The following is a 7,387-nucleotide window of genomic DNA, read 5'->3' on the forward strand; positions in this document are numbered from 1 at the left end:
GCATTTTGAGAGTTTCGACTTGGTAGGAATATGTAGGATAAGAAAAAAGCAAGAGAGGATAAGTTGGTAGGTATAAGGAAGACCCGGAAATCGCTAAGCCGCTTATCTCTCGAGTATGTCGGATCGCGCGGGAAGGTAATTAGTAATCAGGACAGGGGTTCTATATATATCTACACTAGTATATTTCATATTATGTCATATGGTTTATACGCCGACTACGTCTGCCGAACACGTTCTACTCTAGCTACGAGATTTCACTTTTTTACTAGAAAGTACTACGATACCTTGAGAAGTTAGTAGTCTAACTATTTCTCTAGATAATGTAGTATTTATATATAATACCCTATAGCAGTTGTCCTAGTAATAGCGAATGAAGCGACAACAACTTATATTCGAAATAAAATTTAGGTAGGGGGGGGGGCACTTAGGAAATCGACGATAATAGTAGTAGCAGAGGAGCTTAGTATAGGCGCGGAAGTGTGATGTTGTTATAGAGGGTGGTGTCGGTGCTCGGGGTCACGGGACAGGGTTCCGGCTGCTGCCTAAACCTTAAATCTCTTAGATAAGAGAAATTTTATTTCTCAAAGCGCTTCTACCCTACGCATCTACCTCCGTACGTACTACCGCACGCACTACCGTACCTACCTCCGTACCTACATCCCTACCTACGTCCGCACCTACCTCCGTACCGATACCACTATGCCGAAACGGAAGAATGTTACGCTAGAGGCGCTGGAAAATAAGCGTACTAGGCTCGGGGCAGCTGCGAAGTTACTTGAAGAATACTCTCTAAAGCCGAATACCCTACGGGAGCGCGAGCGTACTGCCGCTATAGACGAAGAGAAGAGAGCTTAGGATCGATATAGAAAGGCTCGCAATGAATCGTTCGTACGGTTCAAGAAGGCTTAGATCAAGCAGTCTAGCGAGTTTAGCGAGCTGAGTAGGGACCGTTAAGCTGCCCTAGTTAAGGAATAGAGATCGATGCATACAGCAGAATATAACCGGAAAGCGTAAGTTTCGTGGTCGGCGTCTATAGTCGGCATCTGCGGTCGGTATTCCTACTTCCTATCAAAGGCTAACTTCTCTAGTACTAAGAAGCAAGCAGAGACTAATCTAGCTCTCTTACCCGACGAACAGGCCGAAATCGATGAAGCTGACTAGTTCCTTAAGCTTGGAGATAGTAAAAGCAAATCAAAGATAACATTTCAAAAGGAGGATCAGGTTGAGTAGGAATAGGATACCCTCACCCTTAGTGAACGATACGATAAAGCACTTAGGGGCCTTAGCAACGAATGCCTTCCTTAAGAAACGATTCTCAATCCTTTATTATCAAAAGAGATTAACAAGGAGACAGCGAACTCTGTTGGAACTTTTGCCTTTCAGGCAGCCTCTTCCACTTTTGCGACTGCTTATAACCAATAGCATCGCTCGATCCGGAAGTTCTAGAACAAACTTGTTACTCTGGAGAGTCTAGTTCTCCCTGACGAGGCAGCTATAAAGCAGATTTCACAAATTGTCGACAGCGAGACTAAAAAGGTAAGCTCATCTGCCGACCATACCTACCGACCATTTTCTAATAATCCTAGATCTGCGTTAGAGAAGTACGACTCCTACTGCTATACGAGATTTTCAGCTTAATCGAGCGCGCAGTCTGCCGTAGTATCCTTGCCTAGGATGTCGCAGCCTAAAGGGCTTATTCAAGTAGTCTTCCTAGACCCTCCTAGCTGATACCAGAAAATTATAACTACTCCGCCAATAGTTTCCTTCTATCAGTAAGCTTGAAAGGGGAGAAGTACCTCGCGAAGATAGCATACAAGCTCTGTAAGAGGGAGAATACTCTGAGCCGCGAACAGACTCTCTAGCCTAAGATAATGGCTGCCCTTATCGAGTGCAATGTCAAAGAGTATAATAGGATTACTCTAGAGGCCTTTCTACTCCTACTACTGCGAGAAGATAAACTATACCTAGCATCTTCGGGAATCGAGAAGGTACTTACGAAGGACTCTATATTCGCAACTTTGTTAGAGGGTTCGAGATTTCAGACTCGGAGGACTAGGAGCCTCGCCTGTTTTAAGAAGACGAAGAGGGATAGAAGAAAGGGTAGGAGGGTTGGTAGTAAGAATCAGACTATCTAATAGGTTGGCTCGCAGCCGGAAGTAGGCCTGCGAATTCTATTCGCTCAACCCCTGTAGGGTAGCGTACTAGGATTCTGAAATTCCTACTTTCCCTCCTTTCAATTCCTACGTTCCCTCTCCTCTATCCTCTCGTAACGGATTCACGACGTCGGAGTCTGAAATACTATGTTTTCGTCTTCCTTTGCTTCCTCTCTAGGAGTCGGAAGCTCCCGATTCGAATCCTCCTCGCAGCTAGGAAGCTCTTCTGCTACCCCTATACGATCGAGCGCTCGCTTACGCCAACGATATAGTTCCGCGACGAACCTCCTACCGAGCCTAACACCAGGGGACCGCCGACGTAGAACAGAGGTTCGCAAGCGTCGTACAAGACGGCCGACTATAGTGGAAGAAGATCTAGATTCCTCTCTAGTACTCCCCGTTAAGCCGGACTATATCGGGGAGTAGGATATTAAGGCCAACTGCTAGCTATAGAGGTTCAAGTATAAGGAGAACTTTGAGAAGTAGTACGAGGTACGCTAGTGGAACTATACTAGGAAGCGGCTCAAAAAGCGGAACGGTCGTACTATGTTTGATCGGTCCCTAGTTACCTAGGGGAGTAAGTCTCGGACATCTTAGGTATAGGATTTCCTAGAGGAGGGAATGCTTCAAGAAGATACGACACCCAAAGTCGTATGTAGGTGCTGTAACGCTATACTAAAACATCCTGTACTGAATACCGGTACAACGTCTGTCGAGAAGCATCTGGACTCCTCGAACTGCTAGGAGAAACAAGATAAGCGAGGGTTTACGAAGGAGATGTTTGCAACCGCAAAGCATCGACAAGTAAGTACTGACTACCGACGACCAGACCTGCCGACTATGCCTGCCGACCATACCTGCCGACTATGTCTACCGACTACGTCTGAGTAACTATACTGAAACTTTATCTCTAGACTATAAGCAATCCGCGATAGACGAGGGACCTAGGCTATACACCGGACGATTTCCTACGCTTATCCTTCGAGATGATTATCGACAATAGTCTGCTATTCCAGTTCTTTGAACGACCGTCAGTAAAACAGACTTATATAGCCCTACTCCCGGGACAGGTCGAGACAATTCAGTTCAAATCCGCCTCGATATACCGTAGGATGCTCGGTACTAAGGTTCAAGAGTCTGCTGAATCCCTTAAGACCCGTCTTACTAGTAGATTCAAGATAGCTATCGCGTGTGATAGCTAGCAATCCAGAGGTATGAAAACCTTATTCCTTACTATCCGGGTCTACTGGATTGACAACTACTAGGTCTAGCACGAAGGGATGCTTAGCTTTCTATATATTACTAGCCGTTATACTGGTAATCACCTTACGGAGATACTATTCGAAATCTTACAAGAGTTCGAGATTGAGTACCGATTGACTGCAATTACGTACGACAATGCCTCGAACAATAAGACCCTATACAATACGATGTAAGACCACTTGCTTTACTCTTCCTACTTCCTTCTAATATTCTATAGTGTTTCAGCGATTGATACTTGTTAAGAGAGGTACGGTATAACGGCTAGGAGGCTAGCAACGAGCTTAGAGGAAGGTACGGAGAGCAGTCCCGACTCGGAGATAGGAGAGGATAAGGAGGAGGCAATCGCGGAGCATAATCGAGCTAGCCGTCCCGAGCGATTTCCCTGCTTTGTACATACTGCCTAGCTTCCCTTAAAGGCCTTTTTCGACCGCCTAGGGCTCTGTCCGACTAACGACCTTTCCGAATACTAGGATTACGAGAAAGATCGGCAGATATTACAGAGGAGGAGAAAACAGAGTAAGCAGATCAGCCGCCCTCAAGCTAATAGTATGCCTTACCTCCTTCTGAAGGTAAGATTAGTCTCTGCGGCCTATCGCCTATTAACCTTCCTATTTTCAAAGTGTGGTCGGCTCTCGTAGTCGGCAATTATAGTCGGCACTCGAGATTCCCTTCGCTGATTTCGATCCCTAGATCCGGAAACTTTACGTCTTTATCAACTCGAGCTCTTAAAGGTTCGAGCAGTTTATCGACCTACAGAAAGAGATACTTCAAAAGAAGGAGCCATTTGTAAAGCACCGTCGGTAGAATAGCGTTCAAGATCGGATCCTAAGGGTCGTTCAAGACGTGAAGACAAGGTAGTCCTCAACAACGTTAATGCTCGATCGCTTTAGCAGACTGCAAAGAGTTATCGAATCTTATATCGATCGACTCGACCTAAGTGAAGATATAGGTATCGATTCCGAAGAGTAGCAAAGGGTTGAGTACCTTATCGACCTTACGAAACCATTCGCAGCGGCGACAGCAACGATCGGAACAACGAAAGGTCCGACTATCTACCTTGTCCTCGTATACTACAACCAGCTTTTCGACATTCTAGAGGAGGCGATGAAGCGACTCAAGAATAAGAGGATACCTTAGAAGAAGGATGTATATCAGGCATGCGAGGCTGCTTAGGCTAAGCTTGAGAAATATTATCGAGATACCTAGGATCGATTTGGCGATTACTACGGCATTAGTGTCCTCCTTACCCCCTGCCTTAAGCGGAAGTTCTAGGTATGCGATGACTTCGGGGATGAAAGCTACCGCGAGTATTACGAGGGTAAGCTAAGAACAGAGTAGGAGAAGAGCTATCGTCCATTATCGAGCACTTCTACCTACGAGTCACGTAGTAGAAGTAGTCGGCATAAGGGCCAGATCGACTTTACTCTTGGTAGGAGTGTAGAGTCTTCTCAAACTCAACGACGTAGCACTCGTGAGGGTAACGAGCTTGCCGACTATCTGGACGCTAATATAGATAAAGGGGATCCATTCGAGGTACTGAAGATATAGTCTTCGCTTAAGCCTAAGTACCCTACTCTCGCACTAATAGCGCGGGATATTCTCTATATTCCTGCGGCCGGAGTTAGGTGTGAGCGCGATTTCAGTATCGCTCGACACCAAAGTCGTTTCAATCGCTAATACTCCGTATCAATATTCTCTGAACTAATAGTATCCCGTTTCCGCTACCGCGACGATAAGTACGATGCTAGAGTTCTTATCGCCTACGAGGCTATAGAGGCTGCTCAAGCGCTTCTTAGTACTCTAACTTCACAGGAGATCCTAAGTGAAGACCGAGAGCAGACAAAAGATCTTATAGAACGGATTAGTGACTTGGATGCAATCAGCGATGATAAGGGAGATAGGGTAGAGGAGCTAAGGCGATCGGTACGCCTAAGCTTCAAGCTTGCGCAAGAGTGCCTCCAGGATGCTACGAGACGATTATAGCGAGCTTGGTTTGAGCTTGTATGAAGTTTACCTACCGACTATATTTGCCGACCATAGTGCTCAAGTTTCAAAATATCACAAGCTGTAATCTAGCGTATATATTCTTCTATATTTATTCATTCGATCTGACTACTCTCTTTCTCCTCTTATCTATATCGGGCTTATATACAGTTTCTTTTCTAATACCTAGTTCAAATAACTTGCTCTTAGGGCACTCGGTTTCTAGGCTTTTTCTTTCTGTTTACGAAAAATCAATACCCAATAGGTACGCAATACCTACTAGGTATCGTAATACCTACTGGGTTTGTACCTAACCCGATAGGTTGGGTTTACCTAGCTAAATACCTATACCTATTAGGTATTGCCAATACCCAACCTACCCTACATACCTACTAGGGTAGGTTGTACCTATGATGAGGCCTAGGTATATTATAGATGCCGATAGCCGCTATCCTAATATAGCCCGCGTAGCGAAGATCGTCGACTAGCTAGACCCGAGGTACTAGAAAGACGTCCGGGTATTTGTCGGTATTGTCGTCTACTTCCGTATCTAGATACCTGAGTTCGTACTTAAGGCTAAGCTACTCTACCGCCTACTTTAGAAGGACGTTGAATTCGAGTAGACTATAGAGTATTAGCGTACTAAGGACGTACTTGCGGTAGCCTTAGTTAAGGCCCCGCCTCTAGTCCCTATCGACTACTCGGATAGGGTAGGTACTATTGTTATCGCGGTTAACTCTAGTAGGTCCGGATATAGGTATATACTAATATAGGAGGACGACTATAGAAAGCGACGACCGAGTCGTTTCGAGAGTAGTATATAGTCCGCTAGCTAGCAACGGTATAACGCCGGCAAACTCGAGTACCTCGGGGTACTTAAGATATACTAAAAGTTTCGGCCCTAGCTCTTCGGTTAATACTTTATACTAGAAGTTAATACTTAGACTCTTATATATTAACTAAACCGCGCTACGTCTAATCTCCCGAATACCGCTATAAGTAGGTAGGTAGCGTAGATCCGGCTGTTTACCTTCGAAGTTCGGTATATCCCTAGTTATAAGTATACGGCCCTAGATACCTTATCCTATCGACTACTATTAAGTAAGGACGTCCCGGATCCGCCGGAGTTAGAAGATATCGAGTGTATAGTCGATAATAAGTTTTTCGAGAGTTTCTATATTAATACGGCGACGCTTGCGCTATATAGATTTAGTTAGACCTCCGGAGCCTTACCGGGAGCGGCCGGTACTACCGGCGGTACGGTTCGGGCAGCCGCGATCCGGATTGTTAGCTAGACCCCCGAAACCTTACTAGATATAGAAGGCGTCGACCTTGCCTATATTGATTTTATCTTCCCGGATAAGTTAGACAGTCTACCTAAGAGTTATTCGTACTTTTCGAAGGCTATCGCCTACGTTCTCCTTAGACTATGTCTCTTATCTTATATATCTCGATCCGAGTACTATCGATTTTTGAAGTACTTGTAGAGATTCAAGATTAAAGATAAGGTTCTCTTCCGCTAGAGCCGTCGCAACTTCCCGTTATAGCGCGTTATCGATAAGCCGTCTATACGAGACTAGATCCTCTAGGCGGTCTACGATAAGTATAGGCACTATAGTACTAAGGGTATATACGCAAAATTAGTACGGCGCTACTAGTAGGACGGTATATATAGCGATTGCTAGATATATATATAGAGGAAGTACGCCGAGTATAATTAGTACAACGGCGTTCGTACCTATACTCCTTTAAGCGAAGTTACTTCTAAGGCTATCGGTAAACAGTAGTATATTAACGGCGTTTATATTAATACCCGCGGATCGATTATAATAGCGTAGGAGGCAACGTCTCGGTAGTCTAAGGCGCGGGTATTCGTCGGCCTTACCGCTAAACAGATTACGTCGAAGCAGATCGCGAAATTTATCTAGAAGGAGATCTTTTGCTAATAGGGTACGCTATACGAGATCCTCCTCGATAACGCTAAATAC

The sequence above is a fragment of the Sphaerulina musiva genome (assembly GCF_000320565.1).
Source record: "Sphaerulina musiva SO2202 unplaced genomic scaffold SEPMUscaffold_9, whole genome shotgun sequence".
Lineage (NCBI taxonomy): Eukaryota > Fungi > Ascomycota > Dothideomycetes > Mycosphaerellales > Mycosphaerellaceae > Sphaerulina > Sphaerulina musiva.